Here is a 7,517-nt window from a genome sequence, read left to right on the forward strand (position 1 = left end):
GTAGGTGCTGTGGGTGCAGAGCCTGGAGGACACAGCGGGGCGTCAGGAAGGTGAGGGGAGCACAGCATGAGTCCATCTGCCTGCTAGATCTGGGGCCTTGTAACAGTCCTACAGCGGCCCGGTGGAGTGCCCACACGTTTGATGGGACGAGGCCAGCTGGGGGCGGGTCCCTTGCTGCTGGACGGCAGGTGTGACCTAGACCTTTTGGGGTCGGGGCCCTGGCTGGGGCCACACTACTCCCTGTCTGGGCAGGGTGGGATGGTCCCAGAGTGTGGGCAGGAGGCAGCGGCCAGCAGGGCCAGGCGGGCGGTGGGCCCAGCCTGCCTGTGTGCTCCCCTGGGGTCCCCTCCCCTGGCCCCACCGGAGGAGGCAGTTGGCTCCATCTGTCATGGAAGCCAACCCTGGCCTCACGGATCCTGTTTCCTGAGACCCGGATGGCCAGCCCCAGGGTGGCCGCTGGTCAGCGTGCACCCTGTGGCGGCTCACCTGGCTGCCTGGGGGCAGAGGTGCCCCTCTCTGGGGCGGCACTCAGCTAGCAGGCTGCTGGCTGGGTAGGCGGTTCCGAGAGGCGTTGGCTGGGAGTCTGGTGGGGGGCCCGCCTCTGCCTCTCTCTGGCTGGGCGACCTTGTGCCCCTTCGCCTCTGAGTGTCTGGCCCCACCCGGAAGATGGAGCTCGTGTGACCCCTACCGATGCCATGCCAGGGTGGACTATAAGGAGACCCGGACCGGAGTGTGGCAGTGGGGGGCCTGCACGGGCACGGAGACCCCCAGGGGCACAGAGAGAGGGTGAGCCCACCCACACCCACCTCAGGAGGCTGAGTTTTTGAAGAGTATCTGAGCAGGACGAGGCGGGCCTAGGCAAGCTCAGCCCTGCCCCTTGTCCCCTTCCCTAGCCAAGACTGGGGACTCACTCCTCCCTCTGGTCACCCCCCTCAGTGGCAGCGTTCTCAGGTGCCCCCCACACTAGGAGTCTCCTGAGGACCTGCGCCGGCCCCTGCCCTTCTGCGGTCCAGGCCCCTGCAGAGTTGTGCAGCTTTGCCCCAACCTGTCCCTCCCCCACGGCCCCTCGACCCTCCCTTTGAAAGCTGGGGCTCTCCTGGCCTAGGCCCAAAGAAGGGCTCCTCGCTCTTGGCCAGGCCAGCCTGGAAATGCCTTGCCCCCCCCTCCCAGCTTCATCCCGGCCTCTCCAGGCTGAAGGTGCTCCACCCTCCGCCGCCGGCCTCGGTCCCAGATGCCCAGGAGCATTGGTCTCAGCCTACCTCAGGTGCCGCCTGTGGCTCAGGGGCAGGGTCTCTCACGCCCCTTCCCTCCATCCGGGAGGGCTGCTGCAGCGGCTGCCCAGTCGTGGGGGTGTTTTCCACAATGGCGACTGGACAGAGGCCCCCACTCCTCATTTGTCCAGGGACCCTGAACAAGGTCTTTCCTGATGTTCCCATGGGCTGAGTGAGTCCCTGGGTGGAGTTTTGCATTTTCTCCAGGTTTCTAGTTCTCCATGGAGGAGGGAGTCCCAGAGGCTGAGTCCAGGCCCTTGGGAAGGGGTGGGGAGATGGCCCGCTGCCTCCAGTCCAGCCCCTGTCTCGCAGCCTGCAGTGCCGGGGTCCCCTCCCACCCCCCAGGGGGCACAGAGCCCCTCAGAGTGGAGCGTGTGTGGCTCCGGAGGGTGGGGTGACCAGGCAGTGTCCCCTGCCCTCTCCTGCCGGCTGCCCACTTCAGAAACCCTCCTCAGGGTCTCGCCAGGACTCCGGATCTCTGGCTTTCACTTGTGTTTGAGGGTTTTTGTGGTTTATCTGAGTTTCCGCTCTGGGCAGTTTCAGATCCTCTTGTGTCAAAGGCGGCTTGTCTGCACTTTGACCTTCACCCAGTTTGCACGTGCTGCCTTCCTGCCTTGGCGGGTGTCCCCCTGGAAAGTGGGGCGGGTTGTCTAAGCCTCAGTCTCCCCCTCTGAGAAACTGGGCTCCATCCCTGCCCGACGGTGCCTCGCACAGAGTGGGCGCTCGGCGAAGGCTTCCTGGCTGTCCCCGGGAGGCACGCCACTTCCCTGTGGGGTGTGGCCACGTTGGAGTCCGCGCTCCATGACCGCGAGGGCTGCCCGCGCCAGGGGGTGTCATCTGCAGTAAATAGCTTTCTGGAGTGAAGTGGCTGCCCATGGGTGCGCGGGGGGCACTGTGCTCTGACAGCCCTGTGCGCACATTCTGGAGGCTCCCTGGCTACAGGGAGGCTTCACGGTGAAATTAAATGGTCCTGCATTATGTGTGCTTACAAACCTTTAGGCCCACATTCTAGAAGAATGGTTTCCAGCCAGCTTGCATGAGGTGGGCCTGTGGGCTCTGAGGTCAGTGAATTGGAGCTGTACGTTTTGTTCCTGTGTGTTTACCCCAGGAGACACGACCTACACCCCCTCCCCCGGGGCAGCTGGGGGTGAGGGCAGACCTTGCAGCTTACAGATTTTCTAAGTCTGTGTCTAGTCCTCAGGTCTGTGGTCTCTTTGGCACCTCTACTTACCCACCCCGTGCATGGGGGTCCTCTTTCCACCCCGGTGAGTGGGGAGCAAGATCGTGTTCCCCAGATCTCACAGCTGCTGTGAAGGGGTGGGGGGTGCAGGGCCCCGAACACCCAAGGGAAGGTGAGGCTCGCCCTTCTCCTGATGCTGTAACGCTTTCAGTGCAGACAGAAGTGGAGGGGCAGTCCACAGCCCCCAGAGTGCTCAGCTTCTGGTTTGTCCTGTCTCCTCCAGACCCCTGCTCATTTTCAAGCCCCACCCCCATTATCGGGAAGCAAGCTGTGGGTCTCATTCGGAAGACTTTGAGTTACCTGTTTCTAAAAGGTAATGGCTCTAGAAAACTTATAACCGCAATACCACTATCTCCCCCAAAGCATTGACATTGAATCTGAAAGATTATCAAATGGCCAGTGTTGAAGTAGATGCCCCTCCGTTCACTTTTAAGCAGGCATCTCTAGCAAACTGGCTCAGGCGGTGGAGTCCCGGGGCCGCCGCCCACCCACCCTCGCCCACCCGTGATTGCTGGACCCATGTGACGTGCTAGAGTCCCAGGCTGGGTGTAGAAGCTGACCCCAGTGACGGGCAACTGTCCTCACGGCTACCATCCTCGGCTCCACCTTGGACACCAGAAACTCTGGGAATGGAGCTTTTTTTCCTAATTCTTTCACAGCAAAACCTGACCCTTGGCAGCAGAGAAAAAGCCATTTGTGATCCTTATTTATCCTTAGGATGAAAATTTGTATGTTTCCTTGCGGAATGTTGTGTTTGATTTGGGACGTTATCCCAGGCTCTGGGGGTGGGGGTGTGTGTGAGAGATCCCCCATCCCCCCGGAATGGTGGGCTCGCTGGGTTCTGAAATCCGACATACTCCATCTGGACGTGCCTGGTCCCCCTGGGGAAGCAGGCAATGAGCAGCCTCAGACTCCAGTCCATCCTGTGAGGCCTCACTCCTAGCTGGGCACGGTGGTTGTGGGCTTTCCTGCTTGTGTCCTGAGTGGGGTGGGTGCCGGAGCTGAGGCGAGGTCAGGTGTCCCTGGGGCTCTTGGGTTGTCTGCAGTGGTGGGGGTGCCCATGGGGGCCTCAGTTGCCCAAGAGGCTGTGCAGTGGTGTGAGCGCTCTGAGCTGGCCGTGCCACCTCTTAGCTCTGAGCACCCTGGGCCTCAGTTTTCCCTTCTGTGACCAGCACCCAGGACGTGTTGCCATAGGCTGATGGGGGACTCCGAGAAATGGGGTCCCAGCTGGGCTTTTTCTCTTCCCTCCTTCTGTGATCCACCTCTTGGTGTCCCCCACCCAGCCGTAACGGGGTTGGGCCACAAGATGGGGCCAGACTCTTTCAGGGCCCCAATTTGCCTTTGTTTCCTTCATGATATGGGAGCCCTGGGGTACCCCCTCGGGGACTCCCTCGAGGAGCAGGTGCTGGAGGTCCTTGGCAGTAGGCACAGGAGCAGGCCGAGGTGGCCCCATGGCCATTTTCTGTCTCTCCTTCTGTCTGTCTCCAGCCAGTGTGGCTGGGCTGGTGGCCACGGGGCCAGGCTTCTGCCCTGGCGTTTCTCCCTAGCCTGGCATGGCCAAGGGGCGGGGCTGGGGGCCCTGTGTTCCTGCACAGAGCCCAAGCCTGGTGGGCTGAAGAGGGGCCCCACCTGGAGACACAGGCCCAGGGGAGAGCAGTGGGTGCAACAAGAGCCTTTCTGCTTCTCTGACAGACAGGATGCTTCCCTGCATGGCTGGCTTTAACGTGCAGTTGGGAGGACATTGAGGGGCTGTTCCCGCTCTGCTGGGACACAGGCGAGATGGAAGGCTGAATGTGTTTGACACAGACCTGTTTTAATGATGCCTTGCACGTGTGACCTCATTGTGTCTGCAGAGTGCCTGTAAATGGGCGTACAGAGACCCTCAGGCTCTGGTCCCAGACCCTTGGCTGTGCCGTGTCCCCTCTGGGTGACTTGGGAACCAGGACAGCTCCTTTTCCAGCCCAGCATGCCCATGTCACCCAGCTCCCTAGCCATTGGCCAGGATGTCCCTGGCCCCTACATCCTTGTGGGTAGGAAGCCACGGCACCCGTGTCTGTCCATGGGGTTGGGTTGGGAGCACTCAGTAGGTGACAGCAGTCCTGGAGGTCAGCCAGTGAGAGGAGCCGAGTTCTGAACTCTGGTGTGGCAGGCTTAGTGGGTGCTCCTTGCCGCCCTCTGCATGGCCCCCCTTGCCAGTGTCTTTGATGTTGGTGTGGTGACCGCAGGGCCATCTCATTCTTTAGCTGCCTACCCCCCACCGTAGCTTACGTCCCCGAATGCCCAAAGTACCCCGAGGGGGGAGGAGCCTCAGTGTTGTCATCTGAGTGGACACGGCCGCTCTGACCTCTGGTCACACGAGCGTCTCAGCATCAGCAGGGGTGAAGGGCTTGTGGCCGTGACTGACCACTCAACATACTTCTTGGTGTTTTTGCCACTGTCAGCTCCCACTGGCCTGACCCTGGAGGGCAGCAGTAAGGGCTGGGCCCGAGGGTGGCGGGGCCGTCACAGGGGGCAAGGGATGGGGTGGGTGCTGGACACGTCACAGGGGGAGGCTGTTCCTGAGGACACTGAAGGATCCCAGGGCGTCTGGGTGTCTGGGGAGACAGGCAGACCCCCTGAGAGCTGGTGTTGCATGACTCCACGGCAGCCGTACCTCACACCGTTTTGAACCCCATGTCACTTTGCACTCTGTCCCCTACTTTCAGTTCATAGCTGGCCCTGTGAGAGGATCAGCTAGTGGTCTGTTGCAGTTTTAATTTCTTTCTGGAAGCAGCATTTGCTTCCTGGTCTCAGAATGCAGTCCTGAGCCCGCCCAGACCAGGGAGGCTGAGGGATGGTAGTGTGGCTCTGCGTGCCACCAGGCCGAGTGGCAGGAGCCGTGGGTGGCATGCCTTGGTTCCTGTTTGTGCTTTGCACTGAAAGGTGGGCTACGTCCAGGCGATCTGGGTGCGGCCACCTGGATCCCAGGGGCTGGCAGCGCTGCTGAGCGCAAGTCCCTACTTTGGACTCATGGTGGTCCTAGGATTTCCCTTTCATGGAGCACGCTGGGCTGCTCAGCCCTCCCCCTGACCCCCAGGCAGCGTCCCCAGGCCTCGGAGGAGGAGAAACAGAAGCTCCAAACACTTGGCCATTGACCGAGTGCAGGGTTGGGTTGGTTTGTGCTTGAGCAGCTTTTCAAACTAGAAATAACTTTGTACTCTTTTCCTTTTGCAAAAGAAGCCTTTTCTGGACACAACCTACCTGTTCAGAAACGCAAGCAGAGGGTGAAAGCCCCTGTCCTCGTGGGCTGGCGTGTGTGGCGGTGGGCTTGATGCCTGCCGGCTGTGGGCCCCCAGGAGGTCCTTTTCTGTCTGCTGCCTCCCGCCGGGGGCTTCCCAAGGTGGCCTGTGGCTCTCCTGTGTGCTCGGCAGTGTCTGTCACACCATTGTCCGACCTGGAGAAGCATCCAGGGGAAAAAGGCAAGGCCAGGCTTTCACCATAGCTCGACTTGCCCTGGACCTGCCATCCCGCTGTGTTTTGGGCAGAGGACTGACCCCCAGGCCTGGCCTCCATCTGAAGGGTGATGGTGTGCATGCTCCTGCAGGGACACAACCACTCACTCTGCCTGCCACCCCACAGGGGACAGTGCTGGGTGACCTGTGCAATTTTGTGCCCGGGGAGCCTCTCTGAGCGTCTTCCCTCCCCGGGGCAGCTCGCAGGGGTCAGGCTCTCTGACCGTCCCCTTGATGGTCTCCTGAGAGGTGGGTCCTGGCATCTGGGATGGCAGGGCTTGTGAGTGGCCCCCAGCCTCTTATGCTCTGGCTGCCCCGCCCCCCCCCCCCCCGGGAGCTGGTGCCTGGGCTTCTGGGCTCTGTGAGAGGGAGAGGGCTGGACACTGCCACCCTGAGAGCACACCAGGAGCCCTGTGGCCGTCCCCAGATGTTTGCAGGGGGCTGAGTGGGGGAGGGAGGTCCCGCCCTGTTTCAGCGAAGTGTTTGCAGAAAGGGGGTGGGCCCCTTACCGTCAGTACCGCAGAGTGTGGACACCCGTGTGCTGGAGAGTGCCCAGCCCTTTCTGCACGTGTCTCCCCTGAGCCTCACGGACTCTGCCGGGGTGGGTGATGTCGAGCTGGAGGCAGGATCCGCTTCGGGCCACTGTGGAAGGACTCCTGTGGCCTGTAGTGACCACTGGCCCTCAGGGAGCACATGCCAGCACCAGGCACTCTGCTCAGAGCTCCAACAATGTGGTCTGGGATCCCCTGGCAGTGGTGGGCAGTGGGGAGAGGGGGGTGGGCTGGTGTGCGGTCTGGGATCCCCTGGCAGTAGTGGGCGGTGGGGGGAGGGGGTGGGCTGGTGTGCAGTCTGGGATCCCCTGGCAGTGGTGGGCAGTGGCAGGGGGCTGGTGTGCGGCAGAGTCCAGGAAGCCCCTCCAAGTGCCTGGCTCAGGCCTGTGGCAGCTGATGTGCTGCCCCTGGGCACTTACCTCAAGATAGGTTTGGGGGATGCATTCCCGTGTTTGTGGTCAGAGCTGGCTTCCTGCTCAGCCAAACGTTTGGAGCGGTGGCCAGAGCTGGAGGAGGGAGGCCGTGGGGCAGGCCTCAAGTCCTGCTGGCAGCCTGAGCCTGTCCCTGCACTGAGCATGCCTGCCCGTCCTCATGCTTGGAGGAGGCCAGCCTGCACTTTGGCCCATGTCCCCCCAGGTCATTATTTAGGCCCTGGCTGCACCCTGTTTCCTGGCTTTCTATGCCATGCACCTGCAGCAGCAGCAGTGCTAGGTGCTGGGCATCCATCCACCTGCTGGACATGTAGGGAGGGCAGGCCACCGGGGAGATCCCCACAGGTAGTGGCGGTGCTCAGGCCAAGTTTGCACTTGCTGACCTGCTGGGGGTGGGGCAGTGGGGCGTGAGGGATGACCCAGGTTTGCTCTAGGCTCCCACGGCTTTCTGGTGGTGAAGACCCACCCTCAGTGCCATTAGCGCGAGCTGGCACAGCGCTGCCCCCACTGAGCAGCTGGTGGGGGCCGTGGGC

At 61.9% G+C, this 7,517-nt stretch overlaps 1 long non-coding RNA gene across 3 annotated transcripts; it reads right to left on the bottom strand.

The window, feature by feature from the left end:
* Positions 1 to 3,068: 3,068 nt before the first annotated feature.
* On the bottom strand, positions 3,069 to 7,263 carry LOC141371901 (uncharacterized). Of its 3 annotated transcripts, none has more exons than XR_012377224.1 (3): positions 6,512 to 7,263; positions 5,752 to 5,944; positions 3,069 to 3,182 (listed from the first exon to the last, which is right to left on the bottom strand). It is a non-coding gene; the product is annotated as an uncharacterized lncRNA (long non-coding RNA). The 3 variants fall into 3 exon arrangements; XR_012377225.1 differs by lacking the exon at positions 3,069 to 3,182 and adding an exon at positions 3,984 to 4,369; XR_012377226.1 differs by lacking the exon at positions 3,069 to 3,182 and adding an exon at positions 4,851 to 5,229.
* Between the last annotated feature and the right edge of the window lie 254 nt (positions 7,264 to 7,517).

This window comes from Callorhinus ursinus, unplaced genomic scaffold (assembly GCF_003265705.2).
Source record: "Callorhinus ursinus isolate GAN/ISIS: 27379988/994484 unplaced genomic scaffold, GSC_fseal_2.0 scaffold122, whole genome shotgun sequence".
NCBI lineage: Eukaryota > Metazoa > Chordata > Mammalia > Carnivora > Otariidae > Callorhinus > Callorhinus ursinus.